We start from the raw sequence: 12,932 nt of genomic DNA on the forward strand, positions 1-12,932 counted from the left end.
TTCTGTGCCATCCCAGGTGGCCCAATGCCTGAGGGCAGAGTGGGACAGATGTCCCAAGGCTGGTGGGGCATAGAGCGGGCCTTGAGATGGCCGGCTTGGCTCCCTTTCACAAACTTCTCTCTCCTCCTCCCCCTCAGCCATATAGGGAAGCAGGAGAAGCATCAACCAGGGAATGTGAGATTGCCCCATCTTTCCAGGGATACCCTTAACTCGGTACTCGCTTGGCTCGCCGGTACTTTCACTCTTGGTGAACTGACTTCTTCGTGTCCCTGTTCCGCATCCCTGTTCCGTGTCCATGTTTGGTGTCCGTGTTTGGGCACCAGATGTTGGGGTTTTTAGCCCCCTGTCTCCTCCTGACCTGTGTAAGAGATGGGGAAAGCACACCCTGACCAGAACAAGCCAAGAAAGGCAAAGGTCAACTGGCGGCCTGCACCCAGCCCTCCCTTGCAGGAGGACAATCAGACACACCAGGGAGTCGAGTTGCAGCAGGATCTTGTTTATTGAGGAAGTACACACAGCTTAAATACTGAACAGGAGCCAATAAGGATAAAGGTCAGAGGGGTGGAGCGAGTTCACGTGTACACCCATCCCATAGTCTGTAAGGGAAGGCACGAACTGTCCATGAGGGTGAAGAGTCCTGGACCTATCCTGGAGGTGGTCCACCTTTTCCATCATCACCCACAGCACCACCTCCTGGCTGATTGCCAGGAGCCATCCCAGCCACATGTGCAGGAAGCAGGAAGCAAGTCATGCCCTACAGCTAAGAATTGAAGGTAGAAAGTCTCAAAGCTAAAAAGGTGAAAAAATACATTAAGAAATCCCTTGTGCCTCATATTCTATTAGGTTTTTAAATTGTGTCTAATTATCAATAGAAGAATCAACAATTTACATATCTTAGTCTCCATTTTCAAGACAAAATAGGCAACTCACAGGGCATAGAGAGGTGTTTGGTGGCAGTGAGGGATTTTTGACCTCCAGGTTGCTATATCTAAGTCCAATCATTTTGCTTTTATTACTAAATCTTCTTAATTCATCTCCCTAGTCAATCAAGGCAATATTGTATCCATAGAGCTGATTATCCATTTGTGTTTCAGCATAAAGTCTCATGATAATGTGCTACTACTTTCAGTGATTTACCACCTAAATTTATTAGTGTGAAAAAATTATCTTGGTAGAGTTAATGTCAAGTAAGGTGTGTTTGCTGACAAAGAACTATAGCTGACTCTAGCTAATTAAGACAAAAATAAAACTTCATTAAAAGTTTTATAGAGACATACAGAGAATAAAATTAATAGATACCACTATCTGAAATTTTTAAAAAATGGAATTGAGGAAAAACCACCTTCATAAGCTCATACACCTTACTAAGAATTGCAATAGAAAATTCTGCACTCACGATCTACATCTCTGTTTCCTTATTAATCCTCCATGCTATCAGCACAGATTGTTCAACATGCTTGTATCGATGTTTACCTCTAACTCAGTCCTAAAGGTTAAGTAAATAAATAAAGTTAAGTAAAAGGTTAAGTAAATAAAGACCTCACTTAGCTCATCTGACTTGTTTGCTCACAGATGGAGTGTAAAGGTAGAGAATCTTACTTGTGAAAGAAATATAATATTGGGCAGATATCAGATAAAGCAACTTCATTCACCTCACTTATTGGTTACAGAGAGGAGTTAAAGGTAGAATAATTTTGCTTTTGGCTTTGAGTTCTACTTCTATCTCCTCAAGTACATATCTTCTTTATTGTAGGCATGAACACCAGGATCATCATCTTAACCCTCCAGCCTTGATACAGTGCTTCATTTCATTCAATTTACTGTGTGCAATTCCAAAGACAAATTTTAATATGTGATCATTAATGTTGCTTTCTTCAATCAGAAGGACAAAGAGAAGAAATTGAAAATTTAAAAAGGATTTTATTGACAGTTTTCAAAGGTAAACATTTATATAGAGGAAGTCATGAGGTGAAAAGTGATATATAACATATATATGAGCATATGACCTCGTATTTTTCACTTTTAAAAATTTATGTTATTACTTTGTTATTCTGATTGGTGATGGTGAAACAATCAAAAATTAAAATTCATCTTTGGAAGTGTGCACAATTAAATAAGTTAAAGAAAGTGAAGGGCAATCTGGACTGGAAGATAACATCAAGAGCCAGGTGTTCACACTCACAATAAATGGAGACTTGAGGAGTGAGAAGCCTAAGTACAGTATCTCTCTGAATTCTAGCACTATTTCACCCTAACCTCTTGCTAAGTTGTAATCAATCTTCTCTTCTACTGTTCATAGATCTAGGCATGAAATATATGTTTCCCATAGGATTCAGGTCTCTCTATCTATAGTGGTCTATCCTCTACAAGGCTGCACTTATCCGCAATGGATTTTATTTATTTCATCAAGCGGTAATTTTCTCCATTTCCCTTTGCTCCCTCCTTTTTTTCTTTCTTCCTTATTTGGCTCCTTGCTCTGGCAAAGGTGAGGTGGAAAGCCTGGCAGGTAAAGCCCCCACGGACCACATGCTGCACATGATCCTGAAGGGCCTCTGAGCTGGTGAAGATTCAGCAGCAGCTCTTACACTTATAGTCATTCTTGAGGCCTACCAGCCACTCAGGGGTTCTGGCCCCTGGTCTGTAGTCCAGAGCATGATGCTGTGTTTGTCTGTGAGCCCCCTTCTTTTCCTCTTGGGCCCATTAGGAGTTCTTTTGTGGACACAGGAAAAAGGCTTCCTCTATGTGGATCTCCTAAGAAAAGGTGATGTTTTAAATTCCTACCTTCTTTTTGGAGGGCTTCTGTATTTCTCTATTGCATAGAACAGCTATTCTCCTCTTTCATCAGACATGTATGTAGTGCATTTTTATGACTCTTACCTTTTTCATAAGCACTGAGCATTTAGAGGGCTTACTGGCCAAGTGAGGTGGGAATTAGACATGTAAAGTAGGAGAGGGTCTCCAATTCCTTCAAATTCTGTACTAGAGAAATCTCAGAGAAACCAGGTTATGAAACACTTTGATGCAATTTATTGATTTCTAGAAAAGAAAATTTTAAATCTAAGGAAGCCAGATGGCTATGACAATGTCCCTGGTTGTGAGTATGAGGTGTGTGTGTGTTTATATAATATATATATATATATATATATATATATATATATATATATATATATATATATATATATGAATATAATATTTGAGAATTGTGCATATGGTTGTCTTGTCTGAGGTATGAACCTGGCAGAGATATGTGGAGTATTCAGTAATGGTATGTTTTATGGAATGCTGTGTATGTTCTTGCACATATCTGGTAAATATTTCTGGTGCTATAAAAAGGTGATCTTGATGATTATGTGTCTGTACATGTGCTTTAGATTGTGTGTGTCATGTGTATATTTGTATGTGTGTATTTTCTGTTATGACAGTACTTAGAACATACTGTAAGTATAGTCAATAAAGGACTGAAAGAAGGATCATCCATAGATATTTGGGTGAGAGAGTCTGTATGTGAATATACTTTCCCTTCATACATATTAGATTTTTAAGGTTTTGGTCAAGTCTTGCACAATAATAACAGATTACTGGTGTGAAGGGATATTAGTATTTATGGTATTAGTGTGTAAAATGATGAATCTCAATGGTTTTCTGTTGAGATGAGGGAGTAAAGGAGTAAGTAATATAATGCTAAAGAGAATAGGAACAATGAGTACAGAAAAAAAAGAGATGTATGCATGATATTAGCAGTAAAAGGAAGAAGTGGGGACATGCTTAATAGGAAGTTATAACATGAGAGTGCCAGCTTGAGGTTGTGCCATATGTTGGGGAACTTTCTAATCACATCCCCAGACACTGTCTACTGTCTTACGCACCGTGGCCCATTGGGGATTTGTGCTGAGGAATCTTGTCTTATTCTTGAAGGCATATTCCTTGAATCACTATCATGTATTGGAAAGAAAATTGAAGTGGGCAAAATTGTGGTAACAAGTCAGCTATATCTCCTGCCCAAGCTCAGGTCGCACCTTTGCTTCTGCCTTACCATGCTCATAAATAGGAAGGGCATTGCTTGCAGAGGACACACAGGAGAAGCTCACTGAGGCATAGAAACAAAAACAGCAGCAATAAAAACAAATCGATACAAGGCATTGTGTGGACTTTGTGCCATTAAACACATATTAGATTCATGTATGTTCTTTTTCAGGCATTGATACCAGCCATGAAAATGACTCTCACAATTTTTTAGTCACTTATTAAGATGACTTTCCCATTAAAAATTTAAAATAAAAGTAAAAAGCAGTTATTATAATAGAGTGTATGAAGGATATCACTGGAATTGTATATCATTCATGATGTTTTTAAAAAGTCTACACATTATTAGAAATTGATCCATAATAATATAATATGAAATCACATAAAAGTTTGATGTTATTAACTCTATGTCCTCCTATGAAATTGTGAAAATAAAGAATGTGGAGTATACTTTTTATGAAGAAATAACATAAAATATTCATATGCATGTGGAATTTATTTGTGAAATGAGAGATGATGGTGGGGATTACACATGGATATATGAAGAGGTAGTTGTTAGGATATGGGCCATAAAAATACATGGATGTTTTTTGTTCACGGACTGGGTAAATCAAGTCCAGCTCTTGAAGATCCTACCACTTTGGGCTTATTTGATTCTCTTAGAACTCTTACACCCTCTTGACAATCCAATATATTTTCTGCTGGCTCATGCTGTCATATTGTTTCATAGGTGGTCACATATGTCTCTTATGACACTCTCTAGTACTCTCTGTCCACCTCATGTTCATTCTCCAGACCAACTTCCTATAAATTCAACTTCCTGAAAAAGTAAACAAAAGTAAGAGATGTGTTATTTCTTGGTGTTCATGTGTATTTTTATATTCATAAGCATAAGGAGTGGTCTGATATGTGGCACATTCAGTGAACATGCATGGTTTCTACCTGCATGGAAAACAAACTGGTTTCTACTACTACAATTTTAAAATATGGAGTAGTATTTATTGTGTCAATGCATGTCAAATGACATATTGTGCAAATACAGTCATCCATAACATGCATTGACACAATTTTATTAGCTCTGTTTCCTCGTATGAAATTGTGAAAATAAAAAATGTGGAATATATATATGTCACTTGTAAATGGATTTGAGACTGCTAGTTATCTCCATTTGACTTGTATTATATTAACCAAAGTCCCTTGTCCTTATCGCTGATGATGTGATTCATTTTTCTACCCTGGGAAATGTGTAGAGTTAACATTTGCCACTGCCAGGCATGAACATATAAAAATCTGTACTTTTCATGCTCTTTGCTTTTCAAACTGACTTGTTAATTCAGAGTTGCCTTGAAAGCTCTAAGTTTATCATGACAAAGTTTTCTTTCTTCCAAGTACATAAATCATGAATTATGCTATGGAGGACACTTCTCATTTCTACCTGAACCTGGTCTCTAAATTGTTATTTAAGTAAGAAGGAGAATTCTCATGATAGATATGATTTCCTGGGCTGCTCTAATGGTATAAAGTTTGGAGTTTTATTTATTTTTTTTGGGAGGCAAATAATCTAAATTGGTATAAAGTGGACATTTATGGTAGATGTGTATTTCCCTGCCTTATTTTATGTGTGTGACATATGGATACACATAGATATGAATAGGTGTATGTACTAGGAATGTCTCAGATTATAATAATCATCGTGAATATATATTAAGTTCTTTTGAATGAAGAAACCTTCTCTCCCATGGCCTCTACTTGGAACCATCAGGAAATGCATAGGCCAAAACATTGTTGGAAACAACAGGTTGTCCTCAAACATTTTTTTGTTGGAAATATCAGATTGTCCTCAGAAATATAAACCATGATTTTGATGTTGGAGTTGGTTCCAATCTGTCCCCTAGCATCACTGGAAATACTACTTTCCTATAGGAATGATTTATTTACTATTAATCTATATGTTGACCTTTGCTGTCTCATTTCCCATAAAGAGCCAAACCATATCTCCTCATTTATTTTACAATTTTCTTAGAAGTATTAATAAAAGGAAATGTAATTTTTAAAAGAAAAATTAGCCTAGAGCAAACATTTTCTGTGCCATAAAGAGACTTTATTTAGGTGGTCTAGGCTCAAAGACACAGATACAAGACCAGGATCATCTGAATCTTCTATTTACTCTTACAAACCTGGACCCTCAGGAATTATATAGAGAATCATAACTTTTATTATTCTTCCCTTCTTCAGCCATGTATCTTGCTCTTTTTCTACATCTCTTCTCTCCTTCTCTAATGCTAATTGAAACTTCTCTCTTCTCCTTTCTTCAAATGTAGTTCCCATTTACCTTAGGCCCAGAGAAGATGACAACACATAACCTTTGATTATTCTTCAGGCTGGGGCAGGCTGGTTTTCCAGATATTCCTTCTTTCACTTTTCTTCATAGCCAGACTCTTTGGAGGTTTACTCTGAAGCTCAATTCTCAAAGAGTTAATGATATCTAAGAATAAAATCCATGTCTTTAAAAATAACAATAAAATGGGGAGAGGCTATCTGTTCACTAAATCACTGTCCTGATGCTGGGTACAACATCAGGGTTCTTTTGAGCCCAGTTATTACTAATACCTCAGCAGTAGATTATGACCCATTGATGACATAAGCAAAGTTTAGAGATTCAGCCAGTATTCACAGCAATGCACTTCACTAAAGCCCTTCACCTTAGGTAGAAACTTTAAAATATATATACATTTAGTTGTAGTTGGACACAATATCTTTATTTATTTTTATGTGGTGCTGAGGATTGAGCCCAGTGCCTCACAAGTGTGAGATGGGCACTTGTCCACTGAGCTACAGCCCCAGCCCAGGTGGTAACTTTTTATATAGGGAAATTTCCATCATTAACATGAATTTTCAAACCTTCCACTTGATATCAAAATTAGAGAGAGGTGACAAAGATTAGATGAAAGAAATACTTGTCTGTGTCTAGGGATACTTAGTTACTCAATCTCCCCAAAGGTGAGGATTTGGTAGTACCAGAAGGGCCTAGACTCAGAATCATTAGCTTGACCATGAAATCCAGAAAACTATGAGTTGATTTTAAAAGTCTCATATATGAGTATGGTAAAACATGGATTAAGCATGGCATAAACATGGAATTCATGTGTGCACAGAAACAAGAAAAAAGTAGAGAAATTATGATTAAAAAAGAGAATATAAATTTTTAAGAGTTTGACAAATAGCCACAAATACAATGAGAGTAGGACAGAAGAAAAGTTAAAATATGATAATTTTTTCATTTCTAATGTCAGGATTTAATTTATACTTAGAATAAAAATTAACACTACACCTATCTCAATACTTAAAATTTTTATTTTTAAGTACAGGAGAGGTTCTAATTATTAATAAACTAGTGTGTATAAAATATTTGAAGTTCAACAACATTTCTAGATTCAGATACTTTTTTCTGAACTATTCAGAAATTACTAAACTTCATGATTTAAATACAGCATGATTCAATTTTTAGATAAAGATAAAGGAATTGAAAACTTTAAATTAGAAATAAAAGGGAATGGAGGAAGATGGCGGTGAGGGGAGTGCATTGCCCCCGTGTGCTGCTTCACTGTGTGGGAGTATGACAAGTCAGGACGGCTAAAGGCTATCTTGTTAGGAATTTCCAGCAATAGTGGGGTGCTCCGGAACCTGGAGGAAGGATTTCCATTGCACGAGGATCGGCTACGGGGACTCAAACGTGAGAGGTTTGTCGCACGGATGGTAACACTGCTTATTCAGCAAATCGCCCCGCGGCTAGAGTCTGTAGCGCGCGCTGGGAAACGAGGAGATAGCGACGCAGGGATACAGCGCTGCAGTTTCTGCCAGCTGTGCAAGCACCGTACTCAGGGCTGAATTCTGGGTTCGAGACGGGGGAAGGAAGCGGTCCATCTCGGTTCTCCACACTGGTCAGATCACAGAGCAGGCCAGCGGCCACCATGTTGGAAAGCTGACGTCACCATCCCTGTTTTCGACTGACCGCAGCTCATTCAGCCATAGAACAGCGGAACGAAATGCTGCCATTCACATAGGATACCAACATGGCAGAGATCTGATGTCATCAGAAAGCGGCAGAGGGGAGAACTTCATCAATACCAGCGGTGACAGAAACAGTTGGTCTCCTGGTAGGGGGGGTGAGGCACAGACACCCGAGTCTCTCTCGATTTGTCGTCGAGCCAGAGGGGAGGAGCCGGGCCGCTGCCTGCGCCTTGAGCAGGCCCAGCAGCTCGCCGGCGTGGTGACTGCGTGACCCCAATTGGAGAGGGGGCGGAGTGGAGCCGCCACCCATGCCCACAGGGTGAGCAGACCTGTGACCAACCTGCAGATCAGGAACAGCGGTCTGCAGGCGTGGTAGGAGGGGCAGGGCAGAGCCGCCGCCCGCGCCTGCAAGGTAGGCAGACCGGCGACAGACCGGCGGATCAGGCCCAGGAGCCTGCCGGCGTGGTAGCAGAGTCGCCGCCTGTGCCAGGAACAGGCCCAGCGACCTGCCGGCGGAGTAGTCATGACACCCCAATTGGAGTAGGGGCAGAGCAGAGCCACCACCCGTGCCCGAAAGGTGGGCAGATCTGCGACAGACCAGCGGGACAGGCCCAGTGGCCTGCCGGTACGACAGACACGTCACCCCATTTGGAGTAGGGGCAGAGTAGAGCCGCCACCCGCGCCTGCAGGGTAGGCAAACCTGCAACCGACTGGTGGATCAGGCCCGGTGGCCTGCCGGCGTGGTACACTCGTCACCCCAATTGGAGTAGGGGCAGAACAGAGCCGCCGCCAGCGCCCAGAACAGGCCCAGTGACCTGGTGGTGTGGTAGTCACGACACCCCAGTTGGAATAAGGAGAGAGCAGAGCCGCCGCCCGCGCCTGCAGGAAAGAAACGCAAGCAGTATGAAAAGACAAGGAAAGAAAGGACCACAAGCAATGCAGGTCAACTCTACGTTAGAAGAGGTAATAGCTGCAGCAGATGGAATGTCAGATAAAGAATTCAGGATATACATGCTTCAGATGATCTGGAGTCTCAAGGAAGCCATCAGACAGCAAAATCAGACAATGAAAGATCACTTCAACAATGAATTACATAAACAAATCCAAGAAGCAAAAGATCAACTATACAGGGAAATAGAGGTTATAAAAAACAAACAAACAGAAATCCTAGAAATGCAGGAAGCAATAAACCAACTTAAAAACTCAATGGAGAATACTACCAGCAGAGTAGAACACTTAGAAGATAGAACATCAGACAATGAAGATAAAGTATTTCAACTTGAAAAGAACATAGACAGCTCAGCAAGACTGTTAAGAAACCATGAGCAGAACATCCAAGAAATATGGGATAACATCAAGAGACCAAATTTAAGAGTCATTGGGATACAGGAAGGGACAGAGTTTCAAACCAAAGGAATGAGCATTCTATTCAATGAAATAATACGAGAAAACTTCCCAGACTTGAAGAATGAGACAGAATCCCAAATCCTAGAAGCCTACAGGACGCCGAATGTGCAAAATCATAAGAGATCCACACCTAGACACATTATAATGAAGATGCCCAACATACAGAATAAGGAGAGAATTTTAAAAGCTACAAGAGAAAGGAAGCAGATTACATTTAGGGGTAAGCCAATCAGGATAACAGCTGATCTTTCAACACAGACTCTGAAAGCTAGAAGATCCTGGAATAACATATTTCAAACACTGAAAGAAAATGGATTCCAACCAAGAATTGTGTATCCAGCGAAATTAAGCTTCAGGATGGAAGATGAAATTAAAACCTTCCACGATAAACAAAAGTTTAAAGAATTTGCAGCTAGAAAACCATCTCTTCAAAACATCCTCGCCAAAACATTACAGGAAGAGGAAATGGAAAATAACAATGAAAACCAACAGTGGGAGGTAGGACAGTAAAGGGGGGGGGAAATAATCAAAGAGGAAAACAAACCATGTTTAGTAACAGAAATAAACAAATATGGCTGGAAGAACAACCCATATCTCAATAATAACCCTAAATGTTAATGGCTTAAACTCACCAATCAAGAGACACAGGCTAGTAGAATGCATCACAAAACAGGACCCAACAATATGCTGCCTACAGGAGACGCATTTGATAGGAAAAGACACACATAGGCTGAAGGTGAAAGGTTGGGAAAAATCATATCACTCATATGGACTTCGGAAACAAGCAGGAGTGTCCATACTCATATCAAATAAAATAGATTTCAAGCCAAAGTTAATCAAAAGGGATAAAGAGGGACACTACATACAGCTTAAGGGAACCATACACCAACAAGATATAACAATCATAAATATTTATGCCCCAAACAATGGTGCAGCTATGTTCGTCAAACAAACTCTTCTCAAGTTCAAGAGTCTAATAGACCACCATACCATAATCATGGGAGACTTCAACACACCTCTCTCGCCACTGGACATATCTTCCAAACAAAAGTTGAATAAGGAAACTATAGAACTCAATAACACAATTAATAACCTAGACTTAATTGACATATATAGAATATACCACCCAACATCAAGCAGTTACACTTTTTTCTCAGCAGCACATGGATCCTTCTCAAAAATAGATCATATATTATGTCACAGGGCAACTCTTAGACAATATAAATGAGTAGAGATAATACCATGCATCTTATCTGATCATAATGGAATGAAACTGAAAATCAATGATAAAAGAAGGAAGGAAAAAGCATACATCACTTGGAGAATGAACAATAGGTTACTGAATGATCAATGGGTTATAGAAGACATCAAGGAGGAAATTAAAAAATTCTTAGAGATAAATGAAAACACAGACACAACATATCGGAATCTATGGGACACATTGAAAGCAGTTCTAAGAGGAAAATTCATTGCTTGGAGTTCATTCCTTAAAAAAAGAAAAAACCAAGAAATAAATGATCTCACGCTTCATCTCAAAATCCTTGAAAAAGAAGAGCAAAACAACAGCAAAAGAAGTAGAAGGCAAGAAATAATTAAAATCAGAGCTGAAATTAATGAAATCAAAACAAAAGAAACAATTGAAAAAATTGACAAAACTAAAAGTTGGTTCTTTGAAAAAATAAACAAAATCAACAGACCCTTAGCCATGCTAGTGAAGAGAAGAAGAGAGAGAACTCAAATTACTAGCATACGGGATGAAAAAGGCAATATCACAACAGACACTTCAGAAATACAGAAGATAATCAAAAACTATTTTGAATCCTTATACTCCAATAAATTAGAAGATAGTGAAGGCATAGATAAATTTCTTAAATCATATGATCTGCCCAGAGTGAGTCAGGAGGACATAGACAACCTAAACAGACCAATATCAATTGAGGAAATAGAAGAAACCATCAAAAGACTACCAACTAAGAAAAGCCCAGGACCGGATGGGTATACAGCAGAGTTTTACAAAACCTTTAAAGAAGAACTAATACCAATACTTTTCAAGCTACTTCAGGAAATAGAAAAAGAGGGAGAACTTCCAAATTCATTCTACGAGGCCAACATCACCCTGATACCTAAACCAGACAAAGACACTTCAAAGAAAGAAAACTACAGACCAATATCTCTAATGAACCTAGATGCAAAAATCCTCAATAAAATCCTGGCGAATCAGATACAAAAACATATCAAAAAAATTGTGCACCATGATCAAGTAGGATTCATCCCTGGGATGCAAGGCTGGTTCAATATATGGAAATCAATAAATGTTATTCACCACATCAATAGACTTAAAAATAAGAACCATATGATCATCTCGATAGATGCGGAAAAAGCATTTGACAAAGTACAGCATCCCTTTATGTTCAATACTCTAGAAAAACTAGGGATAAAAGGAACATACCTCAATATTGTAAAAGCAATTTATGCTAAGCCTCAGGCTAGCATCATTCTGAATGGAGAAAAACTGAAGGCATTCCCTCTAAAATCTGGAACAAGACAGGGATGCCCTCTCTCTCCACTTCTGTTCAATATAGTTCTCGAAACACTGGCCAGAGCAATTAGACAGATGAAAGAAATTAAAGGCATAAAAATAGGAAAAGAAGAACTTAAATTATCACTATTTGCAGATGATATGATTCTATACCTAGCTGACCCAAAAGGCTCTACAAAAAAAATATTAGAGCTAATAAATGAATTCAGCAAAGTGGCAGGATATAAAATCAACACGCATAAATCAAAGGCATTCCTGTATATCAGCGACAAATCCTCTGAAATGGAAATGAGGACAACCACTCCATTCACAATATCTTCAAAAAAAATAAAATACTTGGGAATCAACCTAACAGAAGAGGTGAAAGACTTCTACAGTGAAAACTACAGAACCCTAAAGAGAGAAATAGAAGAAGATCTTAGAAGATGGAAAAATATACCCTGTTCATGGATAGGCAGAACCAACATCATCAAAATGGCGATATTACCAAAAGTTCTCTATAGGTTTAATGCAATGCCAATCAAAATCCCAACGGCATTTCTTGTAGAAATAGAGAAAGCAATCCTGAAATTCATATGGAAAAATAAAAGACCCAGAATAGCAAAAACAATGCCAAGCAGGAAGTGTGAATCAGGCGGTATAGCGATACCAGACTTCAAACTATACTACAGAGCAATAGTAACAAAAACAGCATGGTACTGGTACCAAAACAGGCGGGTGGACCAATGGTACAGAATAGAGGACACAGAAACCAATCCACAAAACTACAACTATCTTATATTTGATAAAGGGGCTAAAAGCATGCAATGGAGGAAGGATAGCATCTTCAACAAATGGTGCTGGGAAAACTGGAAATCCATATGCAACAAAATGAAACTGAATCCCTTTCTCTCGCCATGCACAAAAGTGAATTCAAAATGGATCAAGGAGCTTGATATCAAATCAGAGACAC

The sequence above is a fragment of the Marmota flaviventris genome, chromosome 5 (assembly GCF_047511675.1).
Source record: "Marmota flaviventris isolate mMarFla1 chromosome 5, mMarFla1.hap1, whole genome shotgun sequence".
Classification (NCBI taxonomy): domain Eukaryota; kingdom Metazoa; phylum Chordata; class Mammalia; order Rodentia; family Sciuridae; genus Marmota; species Marmota flaviventris.